The sequence below is a fragment of the Bos taurus genome, chromosome 13 (assembly GCF_002263795.3).
Source record: "Bos taurus isolate L1 Dominette 01449 registration number 42190680 breed Hereford chromosome 13, ARS-UCD2.0, whole genome shotgun sequence".
NCBI lineage: Eukaryota > Metazoa > Chordata > Mammalia > Artiodactyla > Bovidae > Bos > Bos taurus.
The window spans coordinates 44,767,017-44,779,820 of NC_037340.1; the positions used below are offsets into that span (position 1 = coordinate 44,767,017).

The following is a 12,804-nucleotide window of genomic DNA, read 5'->3' on the forward strand; positions in this document are numbered from 1 at the left end:
TCCAGGACTTTTTCTAGCCCTTTCCTCTAAAGCTCCTGATGATGTTGTCAGCCTACATGGGACACTGTCTGAATTACAACTCCTTTTGTTGTTTAAGTTCATCAGAGATCAATGGACCAATGGTTTCATAACTCCCTCATTTACCCCCATTTTATGGAGAATTAAAATGGGATATACAAACTTGCAATAAAACCAACACTATTTATGATCACTTTCCTATAAGCACTGTGAAAAGATGATGATAAGTCAAAAGATTTTCCTTCCATTTGTGGCTCTTGCCAGCAGAGGGAAGCCATAATGATTCAAGGCCACCCTCACCTGGTCTTAATGACATCTTGTACTGAAATTAATTTACTTTAAAAATTCTTGTTGCCATAACAACCTGGTGTAGCTGTTCATGTGATTTAATGAGATTCTAGAAGAAATACCTCATAGAGAGAAGGCAGAACAAATGGAGGTGAACCGTCCTTGAGTGCTGTGAGTACATATGAGTCAGTAGCTGAAGGGGGTGCTTGCTGAGGAGGAAGAGGCAGGGGTCTTTGTTTCTGCCTTCGTCTCTTTGCTCTTTAATCCCAAGATAGAAGTTGTTCCTTCTCTCCTCCTTTTTTTAGGAGTTTCCCTAGGAAGCTGTAAAATATTCCTGTGGGTTCCAATAGGCTGAAATGAAATGGAGGTTATTCTGATTTAAAAAAAAATAATAAGTAAAGATTCCTTTATTTAAAATATTTCTTTTCATGCAGCCCAATAGTATGGTGAAAATCTGTCCTATTTGGAATAGAAAATATCCGCACGAATTTCACTTACATTCAGTTCAATTCAGTCGTTCAGTTGTGTTCGACTCTTTGCGACCCCATGGACTGCAGCATGCCAGCCAATGCTTTTCTTCTTTGCACAGAGGCTGGCAGGCAAATTAACTGAATTTATACCCCAAGAAAACTCATTCTGAGGTTGATGGGACAGTTAATTTTTACTGCAGTCACAAGCCTACCATGACCTATGTTCTAAAAGGTCCTAAGTAAAAGCATTAACAGAAAACTCTTTTAATGATTAAAGACATAACTGACTGATCTAAAGCAAGAGAATAACACCAGTTAACATGAATCTAGGGCTCCTATGTGCCGGACGCTGTGCTTATGCATCTGGTACTCAGTTGACTTCTTCCAACAGCCAAGCGAGGGAGTGTTCTTTTACTTTCCCCACTTCATTGATAATACAACCAGACACAGGGAAGTTATATCAACCTCCAGTCACAGGACTGAAATAAATGGGGGGTCAGGGATGGAAGCCAGGATGTCCAGTGGTATTCTGTCCCCTGAGCTCAAGTTCAGTTCAGTTCAGTCGCTCAGTCGTGTCTGACTCTTTGCAACCCCATGGACCTCAGCACGCCAGGCTTCCCTGTCTATTACCAACTCACAGAGTTTACTGAAACTCATGTCCATTGAGTCAGTGATACCATCCAACCATCTCATCTTATGTCATCCCCTTCTCCTCCCACCTTCAATATTTCCCAGTATCAGGGTCTTTTCAAATGAGTCAGTTCTTTGCATCAAGTGGCCCAAGTATTGAAGTTTCAGCAGAAGCATCAGCCCTCCAATGAATATTCAGGACTGATTTCCTTCAGAATTGACTGGTTTGATCTCCTTTCAGTCCAAGGGACTCTCAAGAGTCTTCTCCAACACCACAGTTCTAAAGCATCAAATCTTTGGCACTCAGCTTTCTTTATGGTCCAACTCACATCCATACATGACTACTGGAAAAACCATAGCTTTGACTAGATGGACCTTTGTTGGCAGAGTAATGTCTCTGCTTTTTAATATGCTGTCTAGGTTGCTCATACTTTTCTTCCAAGGAGCAAGCATCTTTTAATTTCATGGCTGCAGTCACCATCTGCAGTGATTTTGGAGCCCCCAAAATAAAGTCTTTCACTGTTTCCATTGTTTCCCCATCTATTTGCCATGAAGTGATGGAACCAGATGCCATAATCTTAGTTTTCTGAATATTGAGTTTTAAGCCAGGTTTTCACTCTCCTCTTTCACTTTCATCAAGAGGCTCTTCAGTTCTTTGCTTTCTGCCATAAGGGTAATGTCATCTGCATGTCTGACAGTATTGGTATTTCTCCTGGCAATCTTGATTCCAGCTTGTGCTTCATCCAGCCTGGCATTTCTCATGATGTACTCTGCATATAAGTTAAATAAGCAGGGTGACAATACATAGCCTTGACGTACTCCTTTCCTGATTTGGAGTCTGTTGTTCCATGTCCTAACAGTTCTAACTGTTGCTTCTTGACCTGCATAAGATTTCTCAGGAGGCAAGTCAGGTGGTCTTGTATTCCCATCTCTTTCAGAATTTTCCACAGGTTGTTGTGATCCACACAATCCAAGGCTCTAGCGTAGTCAACAAAGCAGAAGTAGATGTTTTATGAACTCTCTTGCTTTTTTGATGATCCATCAATGTTGGCAATTTGATCTCTGGTTCCTCTGTCTTTTCTAAATCCAGCTGGAACATCTGGAAGTTCACGGTTCATGTACTGTTGAAGCCTGGCTTGGAGAATTTTGTGCATTACTTTGCTAGCGTGTGAGATGAGCGCAATTGTGCAGTAGTTTGAGCATTCTTTGGCATTGCACTTCTTTGGAGTTAGAATGAAAACTGACCTTTTCCAGTCCTGTGGCCACTGCTGTGTTTTCCAAACTTACTGGCATATTGAGTGCAGCACTTTCACGGCATCATCTTTTAGGATTTGAAATAGCTGAACTGGAATTCCATCACCTCCACTAGCTTTGTTCGTAGTGATGCTTCCTAAGGCCCACTTGACTTCATATCCCAGGATGTCTGGCTCTAGGTGAGTGATCACAGCATCATGATTATCTGGGTCGTGAAGATCTTTTTTGTACAGTTCTTCTGTGTATTCTTGCCACCTCTTCTTAATATCTTCTGCTTCTGTTAGGTCCATACCATTTCTGTCCTTTATTGTGCCCATCTTTGCATGAAATGTTCCCTTGGTATCTCTAATTTTCTTGTGAGATCTCTAGTCTTTCCCATTCTATTGTTTTCCTCTATTTCTTTGCACTGATCATGGAGGAAGGCTTTCTTATCCTCTCCTTGCTATTCTTTGGAACTGTGCATTCAAATGTGTATATCTTTCCTTTTCTCCTTTGCCTTTAGCTTCTCTTGTTTTCTCAGCTATTTATAAGGCTTCCTCAGACAACCATTTTGCTTTTTTGCATTTCTTTTTCTTGGGGATGGTCTTCATTCCTGTCTCCTGTACAGTGTCACAAAACTCTGTCAATAGTTCATTGGGCACTCTGTCTATCAGATCTAGTCCCTTAAATCTATTTCTCACTTCCACTGTATAGTCATAAGGGATTTGATTTAGGCCATATCTGAATGGTCTAGTGGTTTTCCCTACTTTCTTCAATTTCAGTCTGAATTTGGCAATAAGGAGTTCATGATCCGAGCCACAGTCAGCTCCCAGTCTTGTTTTTGCTGACTATATAGAGCTTCTCCATCTTTGGCTGCAAAGAATGTAATCAGTCTGATTTTGGTGTTGGCCATCTGGTGATGTCCATGTGTAGAGTCTTCTCTTGTGTTGTTGGAAGAGGGTGTTTCCTATGACCAGTGTGTTCTCTTGGCAAACTCTTGTTAGACTTTGACCTGCTTCATTTTGTACTCCAAGGCCAAATTTGCCTGTTACTCCAGGTATCTCTTGACTTCCTACTTTTGCATTTCAGTCCCCTGTAATGAAAAGGACATCTTTTGGGGCTGTTAGTTCTAGAAGATCTTGTAGGTCATAGAACTGTTCAGCTTCGGCTTCTTCATGATTACGGTCAGGGCATACACTTGGATTACTGTGATATTGAATGGTTTGCCTTGAAAACACAGAGGTCATTCTGTCGTTTTTGAGATTGCGTGTAAGTACTGCATTTCAGACTCTTTTGTTGACTAGGAGGGCTACTCCATTTCTTCTAAGGGATTCTTGTCCACAGTAGTACATCACTTAGATTAGTCTTATATTGTTTTTTGAAACTTTTAAGCTGCCCTAAAATATTACAGATCAGTTGAAGACCTGAGTTTGGGTCAGTCTTATATTGGGCCACACAAACTTTACTTCTCTTTAGAGTTCTACAACCCAGTCTTCCAACACGGAATCAAAAATTGATCTTTAAACATGGCCAGAATAAAAAGCTATCAAAAAGATAAGTCAGCGGTAGTGACCTAAATCTTCTTTTGTGTCTAAATCTGATATGCCTTTATAATTTCTTAACAAACAGAAATGCAACACATGTTAGTTGTTGGAAATTTGGATAAGAGAGAAAAATGGCAAAGCAACAAAAATCTTATATAATCTCATTGTGCAGAGAAATCACATTCTATATAATGGGTCATTATGAAACATAAACTACCTTTTCAACTTAATAATTAAATATTTTCCCATAATATATCTTGTAATGGTGCTTTTAAATTGTGGTGCTGGAGAAGGCTCCTGACAGTCCCTTGGACTAAAAGGAAATCAAAGCAGTCAATCCTAAAGGAAATCAGTCCTGAAGATTCACTGGAAGGACTGATGCTGAAGCTGAAACTCCAATACTTTGGCCACCTGATGAGAAGAAAAAACTCATTGAAAAAGACCCTGATGCTGGGAAAGATTGAAGGCAGGATGAGGAGATGACAGAGCATGAGATGATTGAATGGCACCACTGACTCGATGGACATGAGTTTCAGCAAGCTCTGTGAGTTGGTGATGGACAGGGAGGCCTGGATTACTTCATTCTGTGGAGTCACAAAGAATTGGACATGGCTTAACAACTTAACAACAGCAGCAATAATGGTGGTGAGGTTTTATTATTACTGTATAATACATATTTTAGTCAGCCTCCTTGATCATTTAGATTATATCCATGCTTTGCTTTTACAAATATTTCTGTATATGCCCACATGCTTTCAGTGAATCTCTGTTCCTGAAGCTAATTTCCGAGGGATAGAATTCCTGGGTCAATGCCAGTGAGTGTACTAGTTCTTCTGATACACATTGCAAATTCCTTATGCAAAGGCCGTACCAGTTTACTCTTCCAGCAGCCAGATACACCCTGCTTGCACCCAGGCTGGATATTGTCAGAGCAGATGCTCTTCTCTTACAAGCCCAGGAGAAGGGATAGAGCCCAGAACACCGACATGGCCAACTGCTGGGGAGGACGTGTGGCAGCAGGCACGCTCATCCACAGTGGTGGGACCCTAGCATGGTGCAGCCCCTCCCCTGTGGAGAGTATGAACACTGCCCCATACTCTCTGGCAGTCACAGTCCTTGGTAGTCACCCAGAAGAGCCAGCAACTTACATCCCCGGAAAACCAGGATGTGGAGGATTACAGACACTTTTATCCTAACTGCCCAAACTCGGAGCAGCTAAGATGTCCTTTAAAATAACCAACTCCTGGGCCTCATTCTCAGCAGTGGCCACAGGACTGGTAAAGGTCAGTTTTCATTCCAATCCCAAAGAAAGGCAATGCCAAAGAATGCTCAAACTACCGCACAATTGCACTCATCTCACACGCTAGTAAAGTAATGCTCAAAATTCTCCAAGCCAGGCTTCAGCAATATGTGAACCGTGATGTTCCTGATGTTCAAGCTGGTTTTAGAAAAGGCAGAGGAACCAGAGATCAAATTGCCAACATCCACTGGATCATGGAAAAAGCAAGAGAGTTCCAGAAAAACATCTATTTCTGCTTTATTGACTATGCCAAAGCCTTTGACTGTGTGGATCACAATAAACTGTGGAAAATTCTGAAAGAGATAGGAATACCAGACCACCTGATCTGTCTGTTGAGAAATTTGTATGCAGGTCAGGAAGCAACAGTTAGAACTGGACATGGAACAACGGACTGGTTCCAAATAGGAAAAGGAGTTCGTCAAGGCTGTATATTGTCACCCTGCTTACTTAACTTCTCTGCAGAGTACATCATGAGAAACGCTGGACTGGAAGAAACACAAGCTGGAATCAAGATTGCCAGGAGAAATATCAATAACCTCAGATATGCAGATGACACCACCTTTATGGCAGAAAGGGAAGAGGAACTCAAAAGCCTCTTGATGAAAGTGAAAGTGGAGAGTGAAAAAGTTGGCTTAAAGCTCAACATTCAGAAAACGAAGATCATGGCATCAGGTCCCACCACTTCATGGGAAATAGATGGGGAAACAGTGGAAATAGTGTCAGACTTTATTTTTTGGGGTTCAAAAATCACTACAGATGGTGACTGCAGCCATGAAATTAAAAGGCGCTTACTCCTTGGAAGGAAAGTTATGATCAACCTAGATAACATATTCAAAAGCAGAGACATTACTTTGCTAACAAAGGTTCATCTAGTCAAGGCTATGCTTTTTCCTGTGGTCATGTATGGATGTGAGAGTTGGATGGTGAAGAAGGCTGAGCACAGAAGAACTGATGCTTTTGAACTGTGGTGTTGGAGAAGACTCTTGAGAGTCCCCTGGACTGCAAGGAGATCCAACCAGTCCATTCTGAAGGAGATCAGCCCTGGGATTTCTTTGGAAGGAATGATGATAAAGCTGAAACTCCAGTACTTTGGCCACCTCATGCAAAGAATTGACTCATTGGAAAAGACACTGATGCTGGGAGGGATTGGGGGCAGGAGGAGAAGGGGACGACAGAGGATGAGATGGCTGGATGGCATCATTGACTCGATGGACATGAGTCTGAGTGAACTCCGGGAGTTGGTGATGGATAGGGAGGCCTGGCGTGCTGTGATTCATGGGGTGGCAAAGAGTCGGACACGACTGAGCGACTGATCTGATCTGAGGGCCTCATTCTTTTCAGAATTTTAAAAATAAAACTACAGCAACTAGAGGTCAACTCTAAATTTATTGAACAAAGGAAAAGATTTGCCTGTATGTCTTAAGAAATAGATTTAAGTCAGAGATACCAGTATCTCCAGTATGGTTTCAGGGTGTGAGTTCTTCAGAATGTTCAGAAAAGGAAGAAGACTAAGTGATACTGGCTAAAAACAAAGCAAAAGGAATGATGTGGGCAGGGCTTTCACACCACGGCTGCCCTCCTCACCAGTCCCATGAGGACCTTGTAGCTTGCGAGAGCCCTTGGTGTGTTTGACCATGAGGCCACTTTTCAAGGAGGATCTCATGGGCCATAGCGTTCTACTGAAAGGACTTTGGGGAGAAGTGTGAGGCACTGTCCGTGAAGAGTGTGGGGATGTGAGTCCTGATCCCAACTGCCTTGAGCATCACCATTGTCACGTCGACCTCCTCCTCTGGGTGAGGCTGGACAAGGACAGCAGGGTCCCTGCAGTGCTGGCCCTGTCCGGCTTACTCCCCCAGGAGTCCCTGGCCCAGTCCCATTGCAGACACATTGAGAAGATGTTTGCAGCACTGCGGTAGTAGAGTATCACTTCACATAACAATGTTCAGTTCTCACTACTCATGGTGGTCACCCTTCATGTGCTGAGGTTTTGAGCTGTGTTACCGGTTGGACAGTGCATTAATGATCCACCTTAGATCAGCAATGTGTTCTCATTGTGTTGGTCCTGGTTTACTGTTTTCCTATTAATGACCATTCACTCAGGAGGAAAATGTTCCACATAGCTTATGTATTTAATACATTCTCTGTTTTACCCAAACGTAGTCTTCAAGTTGTTGAGTATGCATAGAAATTAGCTAATGTTTACTGAAACCCCCTCACCCCCAATCCCCATTTCATTTTTAAAATACCTCATGTAGCTCACTACATGTCAGTAGACTGAAAAGCGATCTTTTTTCCTGATATTCTTCTCTGTAGTGTCTTACCTGTTTTATGTACAGAGAGAGGAAGTTGGGGCAGATTGCTTCCCTCGTGCCATATCTAAGGAGACCTCAAGAATGTCGGGATTTGCGGCTGGAAGTGGTTCTCCAACTGGGGGAATGGAGACTGCAAATAGAAATTAAACTTAATGATAGAGAAATAAAAGACATTTCTCTTGCCCCTGCATTCTGTGGCCCGATACTTGTGCTTGCTGTGCTGGGGGCCACTTAGGATCTCTCGAATTCTTTGTGGGGTGCTTGCCTCTCCTTAGCTGATGAAAACCCTAGACTAGAATTAGAGCAACATTCAGGCCATGTCCATGACCCCAGGGCTCAGCTGGGGACACCAAAGAAAGCTGAGGAGCTCATTTCCTGAGCTGGGTTTAAAAAAATACTGCTGAGGGCAACGAAGAGGGCAGACTGCTATGTATAAGGTAAGTAAGCTGCAGGACGCACTGGGCAGCACAGGGAATAGTGCCAGTGGTTTATAATAATTGTAAACGGAGTCTGAGCTATAAACATCTTAAATCACTATGTTGTAAACCTGAAACTAACACAATATTGTATATCAAAATGTACCTCAGTAAAAATTATTGCTGAATGCTTTGCATTTCTAGGAGGGTTGACGGATATCCTGCAGAGATATGACCTCCCTGCATTACACTAGAGAGTACTCTCTGCTGCTGTTGTTATTGCTCAGGGGTTTCCTCACGCGGAGAGCATGACTCCAGAGCCCCCTGAGCAGAGGGGCCTGCCATCAGCTGTCTTCCCTGGAAGGGGTGGTCTGGGTGCCTGCAGGAGCCTGCTCTTGGGAAGGACCTGGGTCAGCCCAGCATGGCGGGGTGGCACAGAGCCCAGGGCACAGGGGCCCTTCTCTTTGTGTGTCTCCAAAGAATGTGGACTTTCCCAGGAGAAAGTTACCCACAGAAACCCCCTGTGTGTGTGCCATGGAAGTCTGGAGGGGGGCCCTCCACGATGCAGAGAGACCCACCAGTGCTCACTGATCCAGGCTCGGTTGAGACCCTCTGTCTTCACGGATCACCCTGTCACGGCCCAGAGGGAGAGTCTGCAGGGCAGCAAGGATGCCTTGCTGGGATCGAGGGTCCATGCTGTAATCTGAACCTGTCCTTTCTGACTTTGAGCACAAAGAGTGGGCTCTTGGGTGAGCATGGTGGGCTGGGAGCTCCGGGGAGGTGGGGCGCTCCTTGAGACGGTCATGCCCTGAGGGGAAGCGGAATGAGCCCAATGTGGCGTGGGGGGACCAGCACGAGTCTGGTTACCTTCAGCGGCCAGGAGCCCCTGATGGAGCGCTGCCCCACAGCCTGAGGTGTCCTGTGTGCCAGCACTGCCACCTGAGCGCCGCCTCCCACCATCTCAGAGTGTGGGAACTGGTGTGCAGTCTTAGGGGCACGAAGATTTATGGGGAAGAAGTGTGACCCTGTTCAGGTTCCACTGGCCATTCAGTGGGCACTGACCTCAGGGAAGTAAGAGCTTGACTTCTGACTTTAAAATGTCAGGATCAGTTCCAAGAGTCAGATTATGGTCAGGTATGGACGTGGATGTGAACATGGTCTTGGGGAGATTAAAAGGGTACCCTTAGAAACTCCAGAAGAATGGGCTGCTGGAGAGTCCACAGGGCTTAGGAAATGTGCCTGCAGCTTTGTAAACAACGTATCTTTGCTGGTGCATTGTGTTCAGTGTGAATTTGCTGCACTGGTGGTAGCTGTCAGGGACTGAACACAACCTGGATTCCTGGAGTAAAGATAACGGGCATCACTGAGGGTAATCCCTGGAAGTACCCTCTTGACTTTCTAATTCTGTTATTAAAGGGAGATTTCTTCGTGGTAGCCTACTCATCTGTGTTGTTATCCCTTAAAGAATATTAGTAAGATATAATAAAGTAGACATGAAAAAACCTTGAAGTTCCATGGCATTTGAGTAAAATATAAGTATTTGGTTATTAAGAGCTGGTTTCCATCAGTAAAGGAGCTAAAAACTCCTTGTTCTCAAGAAAAAAGCAGAGAAGGAGGGAAGATGGAAGGGCTTGGACTTGATGTCACGGGTGTGTTCCAGAGATGGGGCTTCACCTGCCTCCCTCACACCCTGTGTGGGACCACGTCTAGGGTGGGGTTCCTCAAGGAGAGCTGGTGTTTTACCTGTGTTGTATCCAGCAAAATACAGGGAGCCATCAGTATTCCGTTGCGGTCTAGGAGAAACGGGCAAATACTTGTAAAGGAAAGAATGCATTTGCCATGATGAGGACAACAGTCTGTGTGACCCAGTGGCTGGAGACAGAACAGAGCTGGGCTTTTTGCAGCGTGTTAGAATGGGATAGGAATCCTTGTCCAAAACCAGATTCCTCCCTCCCTACTCCAGACTTCGCTGTTCCATGCATCCCTGAAACGTAGATATTGGCTACATTGCTGAATCCCCCTAACATTGGCTGAAGTGATCCGAATTGGCCGAGATTAAGTTTCTATCACTTGTTGGAAATGAGTCTCAATAAAAGGAACTATATTGACTATCAGGCTTGTGTTTGAAAATTCATACATGGAAAAGCCCCGCTGAAGAGTGCTTTAGAGCTTCAGAGCTATTGCATCCCAGAGATTTGTTGGCATACACCATGGTTTTATAATAGATACGATCTCTTTCCTTAAAATCTTCAAGCTGTGTGCTTGTTAGAGTACTCTGGATTAGAAGGAAGGGACGGGAATACTTAAAGAGGGTGCCTGAAACATTTGAGTGGATTTTAAGAGCAATAATGTATGGTGTGTTTTTAACTTTTTATTTTGTGTTGGAGTATACCTGATTAACAACCAATGTTGTGATACTTGCAGGTGAACAGGGAAGGGACTCAGCCATACATACACATGTATCCATTCTCCCCTAAACTCCCCTCCCATCCAGCCTGCCACTGAACATTGACCAGAGTTTCCTGTTCTGTATAGTAGGTGCTTGTTGATTATCCATTTAGAATATAGCAGCATGTACATGACCTTCCCAAACTTCCTAACTATCCCTTCCCCCATCCTCCCCCTTCTCCCAGAAACCATAAATTTGTTCTCTAAACCAGTGAATCTGATTCTGTTTTGCACGTTGATTTGTATCATTTCTTTCTAGATTTCACATGTAAGGGATGTCATATGATATTTCTCCTTCTCTCTGACTTACTTTATGGTGGTTTTTGAGACCTGGAAGTTGCCAGAATTCATGCTCCGAAGGGATGCCTGCCTCTTACACATCATCCAAAGGCAGTGCTGGTCCTGAATGTGAAGAAAGTGGCCAGGTGGTCACCCAAGGTCCAGGTGGTCATCCAAGGCCCTGGCTTTCCTCTCCTGCTCTCCTTGCTCAGGCACTGGTGATCGTTGCACCCCCACCCTCCCAGGAGCAGTGCTTCCTCCTGTACTGTGTTCAGACAGAGGCAGGGGACCACGGCAGGTGCTGGACTTCTGCAACCAGACATAACGGATCTAAGTCTTGGCTGTATGTCGTTCTTTTTTCTCTAATTGCTGTAGTTTTTCCTACTGAAAACAATCTATGAAAATATTTTTATATGTAGTGTGTATTGTCCACCAAAGGTCTGATTTATGGCAATAAGGTCTACTATGGCAATAAGAAGTTCAAAACAAGTTCTATTCCTAAACTAGAGTTTAGCGTTTACTCATGTTTTTCTTTCTCTGGAACTTGGGAATATTATACAGCAACTTGGCACTTCACATTTCAAAACAGATTGGGGTATATTTTGATTCATTAACATAGAGCAGAATTTTAGGAAAAGAGATGTATTATAAACTGTGATGTTCTTTTTATCATAAAACAAGCCACATTTTCAGCTTGGAAAGTGTTTAAATGGAACGTGGTTATTGTGAGTTCCCTAACATTGCATTTTACTGGAGGTAAGTTTGGATTGGCTCCATTTGCTGGAGATATTATGCATGATCCCCACAATATAGAGCTTGGAAACGTCCAGAGGAGAGGATGCTTGCATTTCTACCAGAGATTTCATGCTGATGCTACTTGTTGCAGTTATGGTATATCTTACTGTTTCATTTAATATTTTCCAGAGCTTTCTCTATAAAAAACAAAACAACCCAAGTTAGCCATCCTGATTTATAATCACTGGTCACTTATGCAGGAAATACAGACACAGCCTCTGACTCATTATCAGTGCTTATGAAAAATGACAGCATTGAACAGAGAAATACTCTTTTTCAGGATGAACTGGCAAAGAGCCTTTTCCTGCTTAATAATCTGTTTTCACCTCTCCTCTATTGAAGCACAGTTTAGATTCAAAGGGAAAATATCAAGATGTGAGAATATTATCATCCTTTCATTTTATTCAGCTGGTGTCTTTGTCATCTACACGAATAGAATTTTTCAGAAATGTTCTCAGCTTGTACCCAGTGCTGATCTGCTGGCTCCACTGACAGTGTGTTCCTGCCCTTCTGGCACAATTCTGTCATGAGAGAGACAGTTACAGCAGTTCCTCTTTAACTCTGTCAGCTCCTGCCTTCTCAGCCATTCCCTCAGAAAATGCTTCAGAGTGAAATCCCCACACCCAGAACCACCACACTCTTGCAAGGTCCCTTTCTTTGTAATCTGGATAACTGGTGAAGTTTTTTAAAAACCCCTTTGATCTGGAAGAAGATGGGTCTATGTAATCAAGTGGAAGATGGCTCTTAGTATATCTTTCCAGCCAACCCTTAGTACACTGTCAGAAAAGGTATTACCAGGCATATTGTCATGGTGACAAAAATACTAAGCTCATGGTGGGAGAAAAATCAAAGGTTGAGTGTAACTTTAGGATGGCTTGATTATATGTGTATATAATACCAATAAGAATATAAAAACATATAGAACAAGAAGTTATCTTTATATATTATATATAAATATATAATAATTATCTATAAGATGATATATAATTATTATAAATTATATACAAATATATAAAACTTGTTTTATATATAACTGTTTTTAATAAGAGCCTTAGGGTAAATGAGCATTAA

At 43.0% G+C, this 12,804-nt stretch overlaps 1 long non-coding RNA gene across 1 annotated transcript in view; it reads left to right on the forward strand.

The window, feature by feature from the left end:
- The first annotated feature begins 421 nt into the window (after nucleotides 1–421).
- The window catches only part of LOC132346911 (uncharacterized), a 45,287-nt gene continuing 32,904 nt past the window's right edge, over nucleotides 422–12,804 (forward strand). The window contains exon 1 of the long non-coding RNA XR_009496910.1: nucleotides 422–477. This is a non-coding gene — a long non-coding RNA (uncharacterized lncRNA). The remainder of the gene's footprint in view (nucleotides 478–12,804) is intronic.